This window comes from Notechis scutatus, chromosome Z (assembly GCF_049901735.1).
Source record: "Notechis scutatus isolate UNSWTSFEM ecotype Mainland chromosome Z, rNotScu1.2, whole genome shotgun sequence".
NCBI classification, from domain to species: domain Eukaryota; kingdom Metazoa; phylum Chordata; class Lepidosauria; order Squamata; family Elapidae; genus Notechis; species Notechis scutatus.
The window spans coordinates 62,931,534-62,955,467 of record NC_142025.1 but is presented as its reverse complement, the minus strand read 5'-3'; the positions used below and the strand labels follow the sequence as shown (position 1 = coordinate 62,955,467).

General features: G+C 39.8%; 1 protein-coding gene across 4 annotated transcripts in view; it reads right to left on the bottom strand.

Moving 5' to 3' along the window:
- Window positions 1-23,934, bottom strand: part of ITGA9 (integrin subunit alpha 9) — a 588,311-nt gene that overhangs the window by 31,749 nt on the left and 532,628 nt on the right. The window contains exon 29 of one of the 4 annotated variants that reach the window (XM_087946921.1): window positions 16,009-16,334. The exons of the other annotated variants lie outside the window; for them this stretch is intronic. The gene's annotated coding sequence lies outside the window, so the exon portion shown is untranslated. Of the gene's footprint in view, window positions 1-16,008; window positions 16,335-23,934 lie in introns of those variants that run through there. 4 annotated transcript variants of the gene reach the window in all.

The following is a 23,934-nucleotide window of genomic DNA, read 5'->3' as shown; positions in this document are numbered from 1 at the left end:
AAAATATAAACTGTTCAAATTGCCAGTGCAAGACTATCTTTCTTTCTCGTTCTCTTAAAAGCAACAAACTTTGAAAGTGTATTTAAATTAACTAGGGGGTGTCAGAAATCCCATTCATCAAGGGAAAACAAAACAAAATGTTTCCTGTTGCCTCCCAGTGAGGGGCCAGAGATCCCCCCTTCAACATCTTTGCATTTTTACTATCTCAAAAACTCAATCTACAAAACAAGAAAGAGAGTGTAAACCCTTGCTCATGATTGTTTTCAAACAGCCCAGGAAAAGAGACCTCCTTTATAAAGGGTTATAAACCTATTCTCAGATATCAGCAACAGCTAAGCAAAACAAAGCAAAGCATTAACCCTTTACTTATCAACTCTCAATACTACTTCATACTACTTACTTTCATTATCTCAAAAAAAATCAATTTCTTTAAAATAATTAATTTTTATCAAATGATCAATTGATTTATTGTTTTTTGCTTAGTATGATTGAATGTTTAGTGCATATTGTGTAATTATTGAATATCTGATTAGTAAAATCAGTGATTTAGTGAATTTAATTGACCAGTGTGTTTAGTAATTACTGTAATAAATTAGGCTGTTTGTTGCTTAGCAAAATTTGATTAGAGTGATTTGAATAACCAATTGATTGATTGATTGATTTTAGTAATAAGCAACCTTACTTTTGATTTGTTCTCTAACATATCAATTAACATTTATTAATTACCAACATTCATTAAGTAACTGTCTACTTATCATATTAACTAGCTATTGTAATTGATTACTGTACTATTGCCATTGACCATGCCAGCCAAAAACTCCAAACCAAAGCAAAAGAAAAATATCTCTACCAATGACCTCCCAGACTCCTGCACATGTTTCAAATGTCTTGAAACCATCAATGAAAGCGAAATTTACATCAAAGGCCACCTATGCAATAATCTAGCCCACCCTGCCTGCTTAAATGCAAATAAAAGCCTAGCTGATATGGTTAAAAATTCAGATACATTCTTTTATCTATGTCCATCATGTTCTCCTAAGCTAAACAAACTGAGTACCCTAGCTGACAGAGTTGAAAGCATAGAATCACTCATTTACTCAATAGAAGAATGCTTAGCAACATGAAACACCTATACAAGCAAGCCTAATTTCTCTTGAAAAAAAATACAGCACAGATAAGTGAGTACCTATCAGCTCAAAATCAAATCCTACAACAACCACAACCACTACCTCAACTGCAATCACAACTACAACCAAAAATAACTGTCAAACCACAGCCACAAACAATTACTATCCCTTCAAATAATTCCACAAATAATATCTCCTTATTCATCAGAGACACCATGGAACATGAACAGAAATGTCCAAATGCCATCTTATTTGGTCTCGAAGACACCAACGAATCAGATAACATCACCAAAGTTCATGATATCAAAGCAACTCTAATACAACAAACATCTCTCCTGAAGATATCATTGAAATAACCAGAGATGGCCATGGGTACAAAAACAATGACGGCTCTGTCGCCCCAAGATCTTGTAGAGTTGTATGCAAAAATGAATCCAGCAAATGCATATTCATTCATACAATAAATGCCATTGCAAAAACCAATCCCAACCACAAAAAACTTCACTCAAGACCAGACTTATCTATACTGCAAAGAATCCGCTCCCGTGAACTCCATGCACAACTCAAAAACTGTCTAGACAATGGAGAAAAGGACCTACACATTGACTACAGAGCTGATTGCATCAAAAGAAAGTCACACAACCCACAACTCCACATCCAACCCCACCCGATCCAATCCAACATCACTCAAAACTAGGCACGCACACCCCTAACTACCTCTATTCCAACCACAACTGGCTTTAAATGCAAGCTACTCAATGCAAGAAGCCTTGTAAATAAAATACCTGAATTTCTCCTTTTACTAAATACGGCTAAATTCGACATTATATTTGTCTGTGAAACATGTCTCAATGCATCTCTCCCCGACTCCATTAACACAGTAAGAGACTATCATGTTTACCGATCAGATTGTGAAATCCGTAGAGGAGGTGGTGTTGCTATCTTCTATAAAAAGTCCCTACATCTAAGAAACATCCAAGTTACCCAGGAATTTGCTATTTCCGAAACCATCGTCCATGTCCTTAAATATTACATTTTGGTTCTTACTATGTTACAGAGCTCCTGATTATGACATCGAACATGCAAACAAGCTAAATACACTACTAACATGGGCAGCATCCTGCCCACACGTTTTTATCTTTCTTGGTGACTTCAATCTACCTCGTATTAACTGGACCCTTAACAAATGTACAACTGAACTCACACATGCAACCTTCTACAATGCAGTAACAAATCTGGGACCAGAACAACTAGTAACCAACAACACTAGACTTAACAACTGCCTCAATCTCATCTTCTGCAATAGTTTGAATTCAATTTATGGAATACAAATTAAAGAACCCTTTTCCAACAGTGACCATAACATGACTGACTTTTGTCTCAACATACGTCCACACAAAAATCATCACAAAGACGTAATTCCCAATTATAACTTCAAAAAAGGCAACTATGAACTTCTATTCTCTGGATGCAATACTGTAGAAGAACATTACAACATATTTTTACTTGAAGTCAAAAGAGTCATCAAACTATATGTACCATTAACAACTCCCAAAACTAGAAAACAATAAGGAAGCTTCAATCCAAAAAGAAATCACTTTGGTGGAAAAACAAATCTGGTCACGTTGCCAACTTCAAAACCCGATACAAACATTTATGCCACCAGATAAAAACTGAATGCACCAATTATCACATTAAACAAGAAGAAAACCTTCTACACACCAATTCCACCTGCGCTTTCTACAATTTTATAAACAACAAACTAAAAGACTCGAGGTCCATCCCACCCCTGAAAGGACCTAATGGTAAAGACTGCAACGACGACACTATTAAAGCCAACATCTTTAACACATTCTTTGGCTCAGTATTTGTAAACAGCAATGGATCATGCCCAGTATTTCCTAGTCGAACCACAGACAACTACAATGATCTAATACATATCAATTTTACAGAAGACATTGTTGAAAAAGCACTGCGCAATCTAAAACCATCTCTTTCTATTGAACCGGATGGAATAGGTGCCTACTTCTTTAAAAAGATATCCACTACCATAGCCGAACCTCTAAGCATAATCTTTGAAAAATCTTTCAGGACCAGCTCTTTGCCAAAACTATGGTCACAAGCCACGGTCATCCCCATCTTCAAAAAGGGAGACCCCAGCCTAGTTGAAAATTACAGACCAATCTCTTTATGCTGCATCACTTGTAAAGTCATGGAATCAATTATTAACCAATCCATCATCCTCCACTTAGAAACAAATAACCTACTCTCTAATAAACAATTTTGTTTTAGGAAAAAACTATCCTGTAATCTGCAACTCTTACAGTGCAGAAACATATGGACTACACAACTCAATCAGGGCAAAGCAATAGACGCAACATACAAAGAGTTCTCTAAAGCCTTTGATTCAGTGGTACACGACAAACTACTCCTAAAACTAAACTCTTTCGGTATCTCTGGACACCTGCATTACTGGATAGAAGCATTCCTGTCAAACAGACAACAAATGGTCAAAATTGGGAGCGTTCTATCAAATTCTGTACCTATCAACAGTGGTGTCCCCCAAGGCAGTGTTCTAGGACCAACTCTTTTCATACTCTACATAAATGACCTCTGTGATCATATCAAGAGCAACTGCGTTCTCTTCGCTGATGATGTAAAGCTATTCAACACCACAGACAATACTGCTACCCTTTAAAAAGGCCTTGACTATGTATCAGAATGGTCAAACAAATGGCAACTTCAAATAAATGCTCTGTCCTACATATTGGCAAAAAAAACCAGAAAATAAAATACAGGCTGAATAGTCAAGACCTTGTTGATGATCCAAACTCTGTCAAGGATCTTGGAGTACTCATCTCAAATGACCTAAGTGCTAGAGCTCACTGTAACTAAATAGCCAAAAAGGTGTTAACCTAATTTTACGTAGCTTTTGATCTGGTAATATTACACTAATAACTAGAGCATATAAAACATTTGCTAGACCAATACTTCAATACAGCTCATCAGTCTGGAACTTCTTTTTCTTCTTGTTGTTTCTGGTTGTTTTTCAAGTTTGCTGGGGTCTTCTGTCCCTTCTTTTGATGCTCTTGTTCTTCTTGGGAATCCGGTTCTGATTCATCTTTGCTAGTCTGCTCTTCAGAGCTTACCAGTCTTTCATAGAAGTCTTGGGCTTTTTCCATAGAGTCTACTTTGATTTTCCTTTCCCCCCAAGTAATTAACATCCCTTCCAGGCCAAGCCATTTAAACATAATACCTTTTCAATTTAATTAGGCCGTCAGGGATTTACAATCTTGCCTTGCTTCTCTAACCCTTCTTGGGATTTGTTTAAGAACCGAGATTTCTTTATCTTTGTACTTGATTGTTTTGTCTCTCAATATTTTATATATAATGTCCCGGACCTCCCTTCTTGCAAAACATATATGTACTTCTCTTGGGCAATCTCAATTCAGATCTGGATTTTAATAGTTTAAAAAAACTGAAGGCAAAACTGAGAATAGGTGTGAGCATTTAACTCAGCCTTTGAGCATACAGCTTTTTAATAACAAGTTTTTGATAAGGTTTACAGATTAACAGAGTTGGAAGGGACCTTGTCGGTCATCTAGTCCAACACCCCTGCCCCAAGCAGGACACCCTACATTATTTCTAATAAATGGCAGTCCAATCTCTTCTTGAAAGTCTCAAGTGATGAAGCTCCCACAACTTCTGAAGGCAAGCTGTTCCATCAGTTGATTGTTCTCACTGTCAGAAAATTTTTCATTATTTCCAGATTAAATCACTCCTTGTTCAGTTTCCATCCATTATTCCTTGTCTGGTCTACAGGTTCTTTAAACAATAGCTTGACCCCTTCATCTCTGTGGTATCCCCTCAAATATTCTATCATGTCTCCCCTGGTCCTTCTCTTCACTAAACTAGCCAAGCCCAGTTCCTGTAACTGTTTTTCATATGTTTTAGTCTCCAGTCCCCTAATCATCCTGGTTGCTCTTCTCTGCACTTTTTCTAGAGTCTCAACATCTTTTTTATAGTGTGGTGAACAAAACTGGATGCAGTACTCTAGGTGTGGTCTTACTAAGGCTTTATAGAGTGGTATTAGTACCTCACTTGATCTTGATTTTATCCCTGTTAATGCAACTTCGGATTGCATTGACTTTTTTGGCTGCCACTGCACACTGCTGGCTCATATTTAGCTGGTTGTCCACTAAGACTCCAAGATCCCTCTCAAAGTGACTGTTATTAAGCTGGTTTCACCCAATCTATATGTGTGCTTTTGGTTTTTCTTGCCTAAGTGTAGGACTTTACTTTTCTCTATATTAAATTTTATTTTATTAGATAGGGCCCAGTGTTCAAGTCTGTCAAGATCCATCTGGATCTTGAGCCTATCTTCTAGGGTTTTAACTATTCCTGCCAGTTTAGTGTCATCTGCAAATTTGGTAAGTTCCCCTTCTATTCCCTTATCTATGTCATTTATGAAGATATTGAAGAGTACTGAGCTTAAGATGGAACCTTGTGGTACTCCAATGCTTACTGCCCTCCCTGTAGACTTAGACCCATTAAGGACTACTCATTGAGTACAGTTTGTCAGCCAGTTGTGAATCCATCTGGAGGTGATTCTATCTATCCCATTTTTTTCTAGCTTCACAAGAAGTAGGTTGTGGTCTACTTTGTTGAATGCCTTGCTGAAGTCTAAGTATATTATGCCCACAATATGTCGCTGGTCTACTATGTTGAAAATGAAATAAGATTGGTTTGGCATGATCTATTTTTAACAAACCTGTGCTGACTGCTAATTATTATTTTACTTGTTTCTAGATCTTGGCAGATCTGTTTTTTTATTATCTTTTCCAGTATCTTCCCAAGTATTGATGTTAGGCTGATTGGTCTGTAGTGTCCTGGGTCTGTTTTTTCCTCTGTTTTTGAAGTTGGGAACAACATCAGCTCTTTTCCAGTCCTCTGGTAGTTCCCTGGTGCTCCAGGATTTTTGAAAGATGTAGTGCACTGGTTCTGAGATGATCTCTGCTAGGTCCTTTAGAACTCCATCAGGTCCCGGTGATTTGTGTTCATTGAGATTAGATAGGTGTTGTCTTACTATTTTTTGCTTATTTCAACTTTTATTTCTAGTCTATCTATTACAGTTATATTTTTGGTAGGCTGGGCTAGAATTTCTTTTTGTGCAAAGAATGAGTTAAGCAGCTCTGCTTTCTCTCTGTAGCCTGTTACTTCCTTGCCATCTTCTCTCTTTAGTGGACCAACTATTTCCTTGGTTTTTTTTTCTTGTTATTTATATGTTGGAAGAAACTTCTTTTTAATTATCTTTGACTTTTGTTGCAAGTCTTTGTTCATTCTGCAAAGCCTTTGCTTTCCTGACTTTATCTTTGCAGATTCTGGCTATCTGCTGATATTCTGCCTTAGCTGTGTGTTTCTCTTTCCATTTTTTGTACTTCTCTTTTTTTGTCTTTCAATTTATCAGAGAGATCTTTGTGCAGCCATGCTGCTTTCTTATTGGATTTCTTGTTTTTCTTTCTCAGTGGTATTGTGCTGGTCTGGGCTTCTATGATGGTACTTTTCAGAGTTTCCCAAGATTCTTGAGTTGTTTTCCCCTTTAGGGTTTTCATCCAAGGAATCTTTCCCAAATTTTCTCTGAGTTTATTGAAATCAGCTCTTTTAAAATCTAAGACTCTGGAGTCATTATGTTCTTTTGCTTGTGTTTGTGTTATGTTGAATTCTAATATGACAAGGTTCCTGCAGTTTCAACACCCGCTATAATTTCTTCTCTGTTTGTAATGTCAGATCCCTAACAGCCCCTCTCCCTCCTACCTGGCAAGCCGATATGACTTTTACATGCGAAGCCAGAGAGAGGGAGAAATTATAAACGCATTCGTAGCTGATTTGCAGAGGATAGCAAAGAACTGCAGGTTCCCAGACACCAAAGGGATGATCAGAGATCGAATCATCCTGGGAACGAAGGATCCCACACTCCAAAAGAAGCTCTTGGCCCAAGAGGACATCTCTTTCAAAGAGATCGTCGATGAGGCATGAGCCACAGAGTCCTCCGATAACTTGGCAATGCAGATCAGAAGGACGGGGAAGATCCACACAACGGCGACCGGTTGCCACCCCAACCAAAGCAACTCCGCCTCCAAAGCAAGCAAGGACGACGATGGAGATGTGCACAAGCTGAAGTCCAGTAAGCCAGGCAAGAAGCCAGGAAGTAGAGAGTGCAGGGGTTGTGGTGGATACCACCACCGTTCAACATGCTGATTTAAAGACACTATCTGCTGAAGATGTGAGTGCCAAGGCCACATTGCGGAAGTATGCCAGGCCGTCCAACCAACCAGCAAACAAGGCAGGTGGGCATCATCCCCCATGAGGCAACATGGCCACCAAGGGGGAGGGCAGAAGACCCCTGGTGGGAAATTCAAAAAGAGAGATGACGCCAGGGAAGAAGAAGCCCACTTCACCTTCATTGGCTATGCACAGACCCAGGTGAGACATACCTATGAGGCCAACAAGGTAATGGCCACAGTCTCCATCGAGGGAAAGCCTTGCCTCATGGAAGTTGACTCGGGGTCCTATATATCCATGATATTATGGGACACCCTCAAAAGACTCCAACTCAAGCTGTGGTGAGAACAACTGGAGCCACAGACTATCATACTAAGAGACTACCAGGGCAGCCGCATCTCTGTGCTGGGCCGGAAAACAGTACACATCAAATACAGCCAATTTCAAGGGAACCTGCCACTCACAATAGTAGACTGGAATTTGCCAAGCCTTCTTGGAAGAGAATGGTTCCAGCCGCTACAGATCACAGTCACCGGCGTTCACACAGCTGAAACCACCCCAGCAGCAGCAGACATTGCGGAACTGGAGCGGGAATTCAGAGATGTTTTTGATGACAAACTGGGCAAGTACACAGGGACCCCTATTTCATTTAATTTAAACCCCAACATCACCCCAGTTCACCTCAAGCCACAGCAAGTTCTGTTTGCTCTCCAGCCCAAAGTCGAAAAGCAACTAGATAAATTAATTATCCGAGGGGTCCTCGAGCCAGTGGACCATGCCAAATGGGAGACCCCTATCATCATCCCAGTTAAACCAGATGGGTCTATCAGGATTTGTGCTGACTATAAAACAACCCTGAATAAGGCCCTCCAACAAAGCGCTTACCCCGTGCCAGTAGTACAGCACCTACTGCACTCCCTGAGCAGAGGGATGATATTTGCCAAAATGAGATCTGTCCCAGGCCTACCAGCAATTGCCCACTGATGAGGCAACAGCTGAGGTGCAGACCATCATCACCCACCAGGGCGCTTTTAAATGCAAGCAGCTGCAGTTCAGAGTAAGCATAGCCCCCGGCCTGTTCCAGAGCATTATGGAAAGGCTGCTGCACAATATCCCAGGGATAATACCCCACTTCGATGGCATGATAATCTCGGCCAGTAACCAAGAACAACTAATGGAGTAATTAAGGACAGTACTGGGGAGGTTCCAAGAAGCGGGGCTGAAATTAAAAAGGAATAAATGCCATATAGCTGTTCCCCAAGTGGAATTTCTGGGCTTCCTGATAGACACAGCAGGCATCCAACCCACCAATGGGAAGCTGAAAGCAACATAGGAAGCCCCCACCCCCAAAACAAAATGGAACTGCAAGCCTTCCTGGGGTTGCTCAACTTTTATAACGTCTTTCTACCACAGAAAGCAACAATCACATAACTGCTCCATAGGCTGCTCAATAAGACCACCAGCGGGAACTAGGGACAACGCGAGGCTGTTTATTCAAAAAAATAAAAAACATATTGTCATCCAACAGCATACTCATGCAATATAGTGAGATGCTGCCATTGACACTCACATACAATGTCTCCCCCTATGGAATTGGAGCAGTCCTCAGCCACAAACTACCCAACATGACAGAAGCACCCATCACATATTTTTTAAAAACACTATCCAAAACACAAAGGAACTATAGTCAAATTGACATGGAAGCGTTTGCCGCAGTAGCAGGGATCAAACACTTCCATGAATACCTGTACGAAAGACATTTCGACCTCATCACTGACTATAAACCACTGCTGGGCATCCTGCCAGGAGATAGACCCACCCCTATCATCCTATTGCCCAGGATGTTAAGATGGACTGTGTTCATGGCCGCATATAGCTACCGCCTGATTCACCAGCCAGGAAAAGACATTGCAAACGCTAACGCATTGAGCTGCTGCCCCCTTCTGCATATCATCAAAGACCCAGCACCCTCCACCACAGTACTCCTAGTAGAAGAAATACAGCCCAGACTGATGATGTCTGCAGAATTTCTCACCAGGCTCACAGCGCATGACAAAACCATGACGCGGATTTTGAACTGGGTGTGGAGGGGATGGCAAGAATCTTAGAAGGGAATGAATTCAAAGCATATATACACAGATAGGCTGAGCTATCCATACTCAAGGGCTGTATATTATGGGGAGAAAGAGTGGTCATCCTTCCCCCACTAAGGAACAAAGTCCTGACAGTACTACATGAGGACCACCCGGGGATAGTCTGCATGAAGGCCCTAGCCAGAAGCTATGTGTGGTGGCCACCTGCACTCCCTGTCAAGACACCTGGCCAGCCCCCCCCCCCAGCAGCCAATCGGAGGAAGTGGGAGACACCTACAGCTCCATGGGCCCATATACATGTTGACTTCACTGGGCCCTGCCAAGGGCAAACATTCCTCATAGTGGTTGATGCATACTCCAAATGGCTAGAAGTAATCAGAATGACTTCTACCACAACTGAAGTGACCATAAGAGCCCTTCGGAAGCTGTTCTCTACCCATGGACTACCAGACATCCTCGTCACAGATAACATTCCCCAGTTCACATCACGACCATTCGAGGGGTTCCTAGCCGGACTAGGAATCAGACATGCACTCTCAGCGCCTGCACATCTGAGCATGGATGGGCAAGTGGAACGGATGGTCCGAACAACCAAGGAAACCCTCCGGAGAATGGGAAAAGGGGACTGGCAGGAAAGGATCCACAGAATGCTGCTGGCCCAACACATCACACCCCATTCAACAACACACCGCAGCCCAGCAGAACTATTAATGGGCCAGTCAATGCTAGACATAGCACACCCAAACTACAATCCCGAAACCCCAACAGACTCCACCGGGAAGTGTAGGAACTTTTCCATAGGGGACCCAGTCTACACACACAATTACATGGGGGGGGGGACTTATTTGGGTACCCGCCAAAGTCACTGCAATCACCGGGTCCAGATCCTATCGAGTTGAGACTGAGGAAGGAAAACAGTGGGAAAGACACATCGACCAAATCAGAGGCCGAATCCCAACCGCAGACAACCGACCAGAAAGCCAACACAAGCAAGCGAAATGGCCCCTAGCAGAGGCCGTACCTACAGAACCCAGAACAAGGACTGATGAGCTAGCCTTAAACTAAACTAGAACATAGGGACACCTACCTGGCGAAGAGGAAGTCCTGCAAAGTCTGAGGCCTCAGGCTGAACGGTCTCTGCCACACCACTTGATGACTTTGAGACACTTCCACGGGCAGGGACCGGAGCAGCGGTGGGCCTGACCGCTCAGGCTGCCGCCCCAGGAACAAGTGCGCAGGTCCAATTACCACTCGAAACCCCACCTTCCTACACTGGATGGACTCTAACTAGGAGGGGAGGGGTGTTAAATATTACCAAATATGTCCATAGAGTGGAGGCAGCTAACAGACTCCACTCATTGGCCCAGCCACTGGCGGGAGAAATAAAGTCTCATCAGTGGCTGAAGCCTTGGACAGCGCCGGCTACAAAAAGCCGGCGCCTGTGGCGGCTGAGCAGCTTTTTTACTTAAACTTGAATAAAGACACCTTTACCGTTCCTGCCATGTCCTGCCTCTTAATTCTGCAGACCCATCTAACAACTAGTATCCTGGTGCCAGAACAGCCTGAAATTATCCATCACTTGGGGAGATGGACAGCTGGGAAAGCCATGTGATTTATTTCATGCTAATAGCCAGTGGAAGGAGGGCATGGGAATGTATCCTTATATGTTTTCTCAGAGCAATCGGAAATAACATCTTCAAACCTGGGGAGTGGCTGAATTAACATTCAGCTAAAGGGAGGGGTCTCTAAGGCTTTAATTATGCTTGTCTTGCCCAAGGGTAGGCAGGCATTGCTTTGAATCAAATGCTGTCACTTCTGCTTAGTAAACATTTCATTTTGAAATCCTTTGTTTCAAGAGTCTTCACTTCCTTAAATAAGAAGGAGAGGCAATTGTTACAGTAAGTATTTAGTCCAGTATGGCTGTCCCCCTAGTTCCCTCCTCTATCTTTTGGACAATAAAACTGCCAACTATGTTGGTTATAGTTGTCAGCTATGTGGCCTATACAGTATACACCTATGATCATGTTATTCTTTTTTTCTTTTATATTACCCTATGTACATTCTAGAAGGTTTTCGTCTTTGGTTTCATGCATTTCTGTAGCAATATAGTGGTCCTTTACATACAGTGCAGCTCCACCTATTATTTTATGGGATCTGAGTTTTTTGAACAGTTTGTATCCTATCAGTATGTTCCAGTCATGGGTTTCATCCCACCAAGTTTCTGTTATTCCAACTATATCATATCTGCCTTCATGTATTAGTAGTTCAAGTTCACTGTTTGTTCCCCAGACTTTGTGCATTTGTATATAGGCACTTGAGATCTTTATGTCTGATGCTGGGTATGCTTCCTATGTCTCTTATTTGGTGTTTGCATTTGTCTTCCTTCCCATCCCTCCTTACTTCATTATTTGACTTGCTTTGTAGGGGTTTTTGGTTAGAATTAGGTCCTGGAGATCCTAAAGTTTGGTCACCCTCCCCCCACAATTTTAGTTTAAAGCCCTCCTGATAAGTTGAGCCAGTCATTTTTCCGAAAACATTCTTCCCAATCTTTGTGAGGTGCAACCCATCCCATGCCAGAAGCTCATCATGGAGATAGTATGGACCATGGTCTGGGAATCCAACAATTTTTTGGTGATACCAATCCTTTAGCCAGTGGTTCACTTCTAGAATTCTTTGTTCTCTTATCGGATGTTGTCCTTTCATTGGCAGTACAGATGAAAAAACTACTTGTGCACCTATGTCCCTGACTTTCTTGCCTAGCTGCTCATAATCATTCAATATGGTTTTCAAGTCCTTTTTTGTGTCATTCATTCCTACATGTAGTAATAGAAAGGGGTAGTAGTCTGTGGGTTTTATTATTTTGGTTAGGTTCTCAACCACATCTTTGATTTTAGCGCCAGGGAGACAACATATCTCTCTGGATAGACTGTCTGATCTAGAGATGGCAGGTTCTGTTCCCTTGAGAATTGAATCTCCTATCACCAGCACTCAACTTTTTTTTCCTAAGGACATTTGGGGTGTTTTCTATGTGCCATAGAAGCATTTGATGGTGTTACTTTTTAAGGGACATTTGATGGTGCTTCTTTTCTATGTGTCTGCATGTTTTCTTCTAGTGAGAGTCCATGAAATCGATTGCTTAACATCAGTGAGGCTGCATCAAAGTGGGTTGGTTTGGACAGAGGTTTTGTACTAGGTTTGTGTTTTTTTTCTATGGGTGATATGTTTCCATCAGTCTTCTTCTTTCTCTAACTTCTTTTAGAAGTTGTTTGATCATTATTATGTTCAATTTGGGCATATTCTTTTTGCAAGGTTTGGGGTTTCTCATTTTATGGGTTGAGTTTCAGAGTGGTTAGAGTTTCCAATAGACCCATTGCTTTTTCTTCAAGTAACTTGGTTAGTTTACATTTGGTACATATGTAGTTTGGGTATTCTATGGGCATAAGTGCATACATGGAACATGTTCTACAGATCACAATAGTATCAGTTTCTTCTTCCATGAGTGGATTTAAAAAAATTGAAAGTGGAAGAGTAGAAGGTTTTACCAGAGTTTTTGAAAGGGAAAATGTCAAATTTGTAATATTATATTCTAACAAATCAATTGTTTCAAATTTGAGGAGAAAAGTGTAGCTAAAAGTTTAAGGTTCTAGCAGTTAAAGAATTTCTAGTTTAAGGATTTAAAGTCCTATAGTTCAAAATTGTCTAGTTTATAAATTTGAAGTTCTAGCAGATCATTACATTGTGCAATTTTAAATTTTTCAGTGTTGAATGGGCTTAAGCGTGAGGTTCGTTCTTAGCCTGTACTGGAATGTTCTATGATTGTCCTTTTCTTCCCTTCCTTCTTATGATCCTTTCCCTCCCTGCCTTCCGGTGGGCTTAGTTTGTCTCTTTCTTTTCTGCCTTTGTATATTCCTTGCTTGCTATTGTCTACTTGCCTTTGATTTTTTTTAGCCTTGTGTCCTGTGTTGCTTTTTATCCTCCCTTCCTACTTGCTTTTCTCGTGCCTCTACCATATATTCAGCTCTCCCTGCTTTTCTCAGTTCGTTACTTCAAGACTTGGAAAGATATTTTGGAGTTCATCAGTAAAAACAAAGAAATGAATGCTATTTAAACAGACATGACCAGAGTAGTCTAAGCTATCTTCAGGGTTCCTTACCTGTTGCCTTCTAAATTTATTTGAATGATTCCATGAATTTTGAACCAATATCCAGTCTTAAAGATCTGGAGGATTCTAGGATGAAAAAGCCATGGAAGAAAAGGACTATGTCAGAGTTTGCAGTGATCCAACCAGCACACAAGTAAATAATTCAGCAGGATTCATTTAAAACATGATGCATGTATACAATACCCATGCAGCTCTTGCAACATGGTAGCAAATACAAGAACAAGAAGCAGAAGCAATCAGAACCACCAGAACCACAGAAGCTCTATATTTATACAGACCAGTTACCCTAAGCAACACCCAGTCTCCAAGCTGTTTGACATGGCTCACAACAGGTACTGTTTCTTAGTCACCAAACAGTTCCCATTGGCTGACTTGTTGTGGCTATCTCAGCTCATAATGTCTTATATATTGACAGCAGTGGTAGTATTCTACTGGTTTGGGCTGGTTCTGCTGAGCCGGTAGTGGCGATTAGCAGTGGAGACTGAACAGGTTCTCTCCAATGCTTTGTGTTGGACCCATCCACCCACCCAGGCTCCCATACTAACCTTTATGTCCTGCTTTTAAAGCACAGCTGCTTTGTGCAGCACAGCAATTGCCATGTGGCAACTGCTGAAGTGACAGGGAGAGTTGCAGGATTGCAGAAGGTGAGTCAAAACTCCTCTGCGCGTGCGGAAAGTGCACATTTGGTGCATGTGCATGCGCAGAGTGTGTGCGCGCACAAAGCATGCCCACTAAGCCACACCCACTGAACCAGTGGTAACCATTTTTGAAATGCACCACTGACTGACAGACTATTATTGAATTAGGGAATTATAACAGAGGAACACAATAGTGCTCTGCCCTGTCCAGGCATTAAAGTGCAGCATGTAGAAGGACAACAGGATAAGCACTGGATCCATCCCTTTCTTGCCGTGAAACTTAGTTTAAAAAGGCATCTACTTGACCATGGGAAAACTAGGGTGATCATTTCAACAGGAAACTTTTAGGGTGAACTCTTATTGTTTCACTTTGAGGACAGAGATAGGCATGAAGTTAGATATTTTGTCACAACTATAGTGAAAGGTGTTGCACTGTTACCTCATTCCTGTAAATAAGTTTGCATTTTAATTCCAAACAGCACTGCCCAATGAAAACAATTGTGAGAATTGTAGTCAAAATTAGTTGACCAGAGGAATGCTGTCAATATAATTTACTTGGATTTCAGTGAGGCATTTGATAAAGTAGACCATAGCCTACTACTAAATAAAGTAGAAAATGTGGGTTAGACAGCATCACCATCAGATGGATTTGTAACTGGCTGAGCAACCGCACTCAACGTGTAATCCTCAATGGAACTGCATCTACATGGAGGGAAGTATGCAGTGGAGTACTCCAAGGCTCTGTTTTAGATCCAGTACACTTCAAAATCTTCTCAATGACTTGGACAAGGGGATAGATGGGGAACTCATCAAATTTGCAGATTGCTAGCGGGAATAGCCAACACTCCAGAAGATAGGTTTAAGATACAGAAGGATCTTGACAGACTTGAACATTGGGCGCTATTTAATAAAATGAAATGAAACCTCTTTATGTTCTTACAATTACAATTACAAGAATCCATTTTCCTATTGTTTCAGCAGTAACAGGTAAGCTTAAGAACATAAGCAGATTTGGAAAAAAATCACGAGTGTGCAAGATAAAATGGGCAAAATAATTATGTATTTCATATTTCTAAATCACCCATCTGTCTCAAAGAGGGATTTTGGGGTCCATTGCCCTTCCCATAGAATAATTTGCCCTTCCATCTGTCTCTGATTAGTGTAGACTATGATTTCATAATGACTTTCTTTCTGAGAAACATAGTGTCTTAAACCTAATTTAATTCTTTTGAGAAAGTGTTATTTAGGTGTGTTCAAAAGTCATGCTCCAAATGAAAAAGGAAATATTGAGAAGCAAATGGCAACCAATTTGAACATTTAATGTAATTTATGTAATACATTGCGTGGGGGGGGGGGCTAACTGTGGATATGCTTTGTATACTCTATTGATTGAAGAAGCAATTCCCAAAGAGAACAATGCTAGCAGTTAGCAAACTGTAGCAGAAAATTATGAGCAGAGGCAAATAACTGGGACTTACAAGATTATTTTTCAGCCCACCGTTTTTTGCCTCTCCCAATCTATCTACATGTTCCCCAAACTTTCATTCATCTACCACCCTTCTTCTAAATGGTGCTGTCTCCAATACCAGGTCAATCTCAGCCACTGTGAGAACTATGAGCCTTTTGGTATGTAATGTGGAAGAGATCTTCTAGTCACACCACCTCAGCATGATTTAGGCTTGGCAAAGATAAATAACATTCAACCATTTTTGACAGTTTTTAATTTTTATTTACTAAAGTTTTTATTTTTTTAAACTTGAACCTTCCAAAACAGTGCAAATATATTAGAATACAGGTGCACACATAGGCAGTAAATACAGGTGGTAATGATAATACAGACAACATGTTTTTCCTCACAAATACATTTAAACAAAAGGTAATCTTTCTACAAAAAGAGTGAATGGAGTGAGTGAAAATAGGACAAATGGCTTGCTCTAGTCACACATCTATCTTGAGGGTCTCACAAGCTTCATGTCATTTTATGTGACTTACATCAAGGTTACGTGAAGTCCTGCATGTTCAGATGGTCTACCTAGATGGATAATAAAACATTTGCAAGCAAACAAGCAATCTTAAAGAACACCAAAGAATCCACAGTTCAGCATTGACCTACATATATTATATTATATTGGAATCAAAGTTAATTATAGAATCTTCTCTGTTCTGAGTAATGCCATTAATGTCAGATAGCAAACGAAGGCAAAACATCAATTTGAAAAGTTGTGACATTTCATTAAAAAGCAACCAAACTATCATTCAAGAATTTCTGTTTATCTGAAAATTCTTAATTTCACATTTTTTATGATAAGTAAACACTTTCAAGAAATACTGAATGTTCATTAAATTGATGGTCACTAAAATTCATTTCTACTAAGAAGCTAATAAAATTACAGAAAGGTGCAGCCTTTCTTTTCTTTCTACTGCTTAAATTGCATATTATGTACTTGAAGGCTAAATTGTCTAAAGTTATCCCATTCCAAATATAATTCCCAGTTATGAAAAAGAAGTTAGGCACAGAAAATGAAAAATACAAATATACAATATTTGCTGGAACATCAAGTTATTTTTGCTCATATGAATTAGTTGTAAATACAGTAATCACACAAAATGTAATGAAGTTGATTATAGATATGGAAGTGGAATTTACACAATGGTGTCCAACTGCAATGCTATTTTAAATGTCTTATATGTACTAACCCAGGAAAAACAGAAATTTTATTTATTCAATTATTTTATTTATCAGATTATTTTTAATAGTTTCTTGGGAAAAATTATTTTTAACAAGACTTTCAATAGTACATGGCAGGCAAACAGTGCACTGGATAGATAAACATGTTATTAATCCATTCAGTATCTCCTGGATTCTTGCTGTAATGTGAAATTTTACTAAAAGGAGGCCATATGCTGTAGTATCACACATAGTAAACATGTTTTATCAATCCTATAAAACAAAATAGACAAAGCAATCCAACATATGTTCACTGATTGAATTTAACCTGACCCTCATGGTAGACATCTATCTGCCTATGCATAAATCAGAATAGAACTTGGAGGTCCTCTAGTCAAACACCCTGCTCAACAGGGATGGGATTCAAATTTTTTAACAACTGGTTCTGTGGGCTTGGCTTAGTTGATGGCCATGGCTTGGTGGTCATGTGACTGGGTGGGCGTGGCCAACTCAACATCACTAACATCATCTCCTCGCCTGGCCTCTCCTCGCACGCATCTCCTCGCCTGGCCTCTCATGACTGTGGGGATGCTGCAACAGTTGTAAGTGTGAAAAATGGTCATAACTCACTTTTTTCAGTGCCATTGTAACTTTGAATGGTCACTTCACAAAATACCAGCAAAGGAGGGGAAAAGAGCTCTGGAGACAGGAAGTTTAGTCCTGCCAAGAATGTAATAAGGGTTAACAGAGAGGCAGTTTCTGTAAGCAACACCAGAATGTTTCCTTCCTGCCTTCCTTACAGGATTAGGCCAGTAATTTCTTCTAACAACCAGTTATCCAAACTGCTTAGAACGTTAACAACCGGTTCTAGCAAATAGGTGAGAATCTGTAGAATCCCACCCCTGCTGCTCAAGCAGGAGACCCTATATTATTTCAGACAAGTGGCTGTCCAGTCTTTTCTTAAAAACCTTACAACAAGCTATTCCACTGGTTAATTGTCCTGTTAGGAAGTTTCTTCTTAATTCTAGGTTGCTTCTCTCCTTGATTTTCCATCCATTGTTTCTTATTCTGCCCTCTGGTGTTTTGGGGAATAACTTGACCCCCTCTTCTTTGTGGCAGACTCTCAAACACTGGCATATTGCTGTCATGTCTCCCCAGTACGTCTTTTCTCCAGACTAGCCAAATCCTGGTTCTTCATGTTTTAGCCTCCAAGGCTTTAATCGTCTTAGTTGCTCTTCTCTGCATTTTTTTAAAAGTCTCATCTTTTTTGCAAAGTGGTGACCACAACTGGATGCAGTATTCCAGGTATAGCCTTACTAAGGCCTTATAAAATGTTACTAAAGCTAGTACAGTATACAAATTTGTACATTATACAAATACATATAGGACAGCCTCAAGGAGACAAATGAAAGCTGAAAAGCAAATTGGATTTAAGAAGTGTGGGAATTCTAGGAAGACTCACTGTCCACTGTGGTTCCACTGGCACTTTCAGGCAGTGATGGCTTGTTTTCTTGCTGCATCATGCAAATGCAGATTAAATATCATTTTCATTTAGATTTCTAACATCTAACATAAGGATGGAGAGACTCTGACACAAGTTTCAGTATTTATTTATTTGTGATAGGCAATTGCGCACTAATAGTATGTTCATGAATTCCTTGATTCTCAGTTTAAGATGATACAATTTTAAATTCGGTATTCACTAATCATTTAGTATATACCGTATTTTTCAGATGATAAGATGCTCCAAAGTATAGTTTTGGGAAAGGGAAAAAAATCTGCCTCTGCCTCCCAGCAATTTGCCTCTTCAGCAGACAGCAAACAGCCTGGTCAGCTTCAGCACAGCCTGATTAGCACAAGCAGCTGATTGTCAGTTGGATCAGCCTCCTGACGATCAGGTGTTTCAGGCTGCAGGGATCACAATCGCCTATTGCTATCTCTGCACGTCCCATTGGCCTCTGCATCTCATTTTTGGCCTTCATGCCCCGTTTTCAGCCTCCGGCCACCCCATATTTGGCCCATTCCAGGCGCTGGGGCAATTCACTGTATAAGACACAGACATTTCCACTCACTTTTTTTGGGGGGGAAGTGTGTCTTATATACTAAAAAATATGGTACATTATAGAATAAACCACAAGAAAGTATGTGCCGAAATTAATTGATGGACTTCAGTTGTATGTCGACTATTAAGATTATACATTTGTCTCTTGATCCTACTAATTTATTAAGTCACAGAAAGAAGCTCTACATATCAAATTGGATTAATTTTGCTTTCACAAGCTATAGTAAATAATGATTCAGTCAGGTAATTCAGCCAGTGATGGGATTCAGATGATTCACACCAATTCAGCCAAACTGGAAGCTAACTTTTAATGAAGTTTGGCGAAGTGGCTGAAAATAAAGTGCAAGTGAGGTTTTTCCCCCCTTCTCTCTCCCTTCGGTTAATAGCTCTGGGCAGACAGCCAAGAATCACTTAACAGGCAAATACTTAGCTGTGATAATAAAACTGCAGGAATGCAGCCAGCACACCCTTGAGTAAACAATAGTATTATGTAGTAAATGGTATTAAGTAACACTTTTACAATCAGCTGGTACTCCCTGGAGTTCCCCAGGACCTTTTATTGCTGCTGCAGTGTTGGCTACTTCTTGTTTCTTCCTGGGGGGAAAAGATACAGAATGGGACAATGATGCAGCTTGATCATACAGGCCCTGAATGTAATGGATTTGTGATCCAGCCAGCTGTATTGCATCTGTTGTGAAACATTTAATTTAGAACATAAACATAAAATAATAGAGTTGGAAGGAACCTCAGAAGTCTTCTAGTCCAACTTCCTGCTCGAGCAGGAGATCCTATATCATTTCAGACAAATAGTTGTCCCATCTCTTTTTGAAAGTCTCTAGTGATGGAGCACCCACAACTTCTGAATGCAAGCCATTCCATTGGTTGACTGGTCTTACCCTTAGGAAATTTCTCCTTGGTCCTAGGTTGCTTCTCTCTTTGGTTAGTTTCCATCCATTGTTTCTTTTTGTGCCTTTTGGTGCTTTGGAAAATAGATTGATCCCCTCATTTTTGTAGGAGCCCCTCAAATATTTTATTGTGAGTTGTGAGTGCTATTTTATTGTGAATTGGGGAGATGCTTGGCAAAATTGATTAAGTGGAAGAAAGGGCATGGTTGAATTTGCTTTTTAAAATCCTGTCAGCGCTTCTCTAGATAAAAAGTGAAAGATCATTAAAAAGATCACCAGGATTGTAGAGCCTGCAGTCACATAGATGTTTTCCCACATAACCCTGGCATGTGAGACAGGTAAGAATTTCACAGGCTGTGCTATCATTGAAGAATAAACCAAAAAGTAGAGAAAAATAAAGTGGATAAAAATGAAATAATGCATAGTGTAAGGCATGTGACAAGGCAGTCAGCACCCACTTCTCCTTTAGAAGGACATCATTCTCACAAATGATTGTCAGGGTAAACAAAGAAACCAGACTGAACTGGATAGAGAAAGTGAAGGTATTCAACTAAGAGAAGGTAACCGAGATGAGATGTAATAGAAAGTAATGAAACAGTGTACAGAGACATTAGAAAATGAAATTAGGAGCAGTTCCAGAAGCAGTAGTAGTAATGGTACTAGTAGTGTTTGTAGTACTGAGAGTAAAACTGCAGCAGGAGATGTGGACATAATAGAGATAGAAAGCATCATGAATATGATAAAGCATCCAGCTGTTCAGTTTTAAATGGGAGGAGTATCAGGGTAATGATGATTTAATAGCTGACCAGTTGCTGTAATGTTCTAATGCTTTAATAGTATAATGATGTAATGATGATGCAATGGTAGCAATGATTCAGCAGGGTTATTTGACTGCTACCGCTTTAAGAGGCTGTAAAATAAGGGAGACCCTGTGAGAGTATATTTATCTCTCCATGTGCGCTTCTGTGATGTAGCTGATTGCTGTTTGTTCAAGGCCTGTAGCAAAGTACTTGTATGTATATATGCTTTTGTAGGTATAAAACTGCTATATGTAAATACAAACCCGAGTGCTGTATTTGCTCCTGGGTTGTCTCACCTAGTCACACTGTGTGCATTCTGACAATGATTTTTTAATTTTGTTAGAAATTTATCCTATCTTTATTACTTTATAAGGAACTCAAGGTGGAGAAATCTAATATTCCTTCCTCCTCTTAATTTCCCCACAACCACAATCTAAGAAGTGGTTTGGGCTGGGAAAGAATGACTAGCCACTCAGCCATAAGCCTAAAATGGGTCTAGAACTCAGAGTCTCTTGGTTTCTAGGACAGCACCTTAACCACTACTTTGTTTAAAAAGGAGGAAGGAATATCAAAGTAACTTGTAAGAATTGCATGTGAAAACAGGGTTGGAGGAAACAAACTTGTAAAGCTGCAAACATTACAGAAGACATTTCAGAATAATCTCCCATAGAATGATGCAAAAGACAAGAGAGGTTGTAGCAAAGGACAATCTGAGATAGATCTGTTAGTAGGAAAGGAGACTAGAATGAGCAGTAATACTTTGCAAGATGCACCAATACTTTGCAAGATGCAAAGATGCACCAATACTTTGCAAGATGCAAAGATGTTTGTTATTTATTTGCACAAGGTGAACATTCTTTTTATTTGAAAACTACTCCTTCGGCAAGATGAACAGCCATGCGTGACAAGAAATGGCGGGGAGGGGCCGGGCGTGGTGAGGGACAGGGTGAGGCAAGGCACCCTTGATGTGAGTGACATTGAGTTGGCCATGCTCACCCAGTCACATGACCACCCAGCCACGCCCACCCAGCCAGTCATTAGGGCAGAGAACCAGTTGTTAAAGTTATTTGAATCCCACCACTGAATTCAGCCATGCTTTGTGCATTCTTGCTTATATCTTGTCTCTGTGTTACACTATTGATGTTAACTAAAAGTGGTTGATACTTGATAAAGAGTTATGAAAATTTAACACAAACTGAATGTATTTATTTTTTGTATATCTGGATAGGTATCAGTGTAAAAGGCTGTTTATTATAACTGAAACTAAAAAAAACCAATCACAGGGCTGCGCCGAAAGATCAATACAAAGGAAATACAGAAAACTTCTTTAAAAAAAACCTAAATCACAGTGCACTTCAAGCACTAACCTTAAAAGAATCTAGATTGATGGAGGGAAACCTACACTTGTAATAGGAAGGACTCAATGGTGGGATTCATTTTTTTTTACTATCGGTTCTGTGGGCATGGCTTGGTGGGCATGGATACTGGGGAAGGATACTGTAAAATCTCCATTCCCACCCTACTCCAGGGGAAGGATACTGTAAAATCTCCATTCCCACCCCACTCCAGGGGGAAGGTTACCACTGGTCCTCTGAACTACTCAAAATTTCCACTATCAGTTCTCCAGAACTGGTCAGAATGTGCTGAATACCATCTCTGGAAGGACTCCTTTGGGGAGTTTGGGTTTAAGTCTTATGGAAATAATACAGTGATTTATTTCTATTATGATTCATGAAACATTGGTTTAAAAAATAGGGATATTTCATATCTTTAGCCATATTGTGGTCTTGGTGATTTAACAAATAAACCAGAAGAATTAAGACTCAACCTTATATAACACCATAACACTATCAATAGTACAACTGAACTCCATTATTTAATTGAAGGCATTGGCTTTGCATAATAGTTTTTTTTTAAATATGAGCCATGTTGTAATTTTTACAGCTGAAAGTTCTCATTTTAGTTCACAGATCACTTGCTGAAAATAAAGTTTCCATTCCTTACAAGGAAGACAGATTTTGATTCAACAACCAACAACTTATTTAAAGTGATCTCAACTGCAAAATATCCAGTACCAAATTTATCAAAATTCTCCTTATATATATTTCTATTGGAATGACACTGTGCATAACAGATTAAAGGGGCAATTATTTGATCCACTAACACCTTATAAACCTCTTCAAAACATCACAATTTACCTGATAATAAATATTTGCATTTCTCATGTAGGCATAATGTCTGCATTAACTTTTTATGTATTTTTAAAAAAACAGAAACAACAGATTGTGCCATAAACTGAACTATTGAAAAGGTAGAAATCATTAAGAATTTTTGTAATTATTTCAATAAATTCAGATTCCATATACATTCCAGGGAAAGGGGGACAAGTTTTTTTTTCAAATCAATAGGAAACCCTTTTTTGCTGATCTTGCTTCTGAGTTATAAGGCCAGGATGCCACCTCCTGGCATTATTTTTTATACTCTAATAACTGCATAATAGAGCAACAAGAGAACATTGCTCAAAGGCAAAATGTGTGCATGGGATTCAGAAGGTCCCAATTTGAAATTATCCCTCCATTTTAAAAGCATCATATAGAAAAACCTGTGACAGAAATATAGATGAGTCATAGCATACCGGAAAAAATTTCTTTCTGAACCTCTGTAGCTTCATATTGTGCATGGATCAACTGACATCATCCCATAAAATATTTATTCTGGAATATAATCCCATTATAAATTGAAAATAAAATGTTAGAAAGCTTGAGTTAAGATTTTTACCCCTTTGGGTATCTTAAATAGAATAATGAAAACATAACTTGAAGAATTATCATTAAAGAAAAAATTGCATTACAGGTAGTCTTCACTTAATGACCCTAACTGGGACTGGAATTTCCATTGTTAAGTCATACATCATGTGATAAGTCATACATCGTGTTATAAATGGTATCACATAATGATGTCACTTAGCAACAGCATTTTTGGTAAGGACCTCAAGCTTCTCCTGCCCTGCCACATTTGCCTCCGCTTCATCTCCCCTGTCTCCCATTTCTGCCTTTTTTGCTACCCTGCACTATATGTCCCTGCTACCCTGAGGTCTACCACCCTTTTGCCGTTGTCTTCTTTTGGCTGCTCACAAAGCCTGTTTGGATTGACACTTTGCATGGAAAGTCCTGGCCACATTAGGAATGCTTCATATG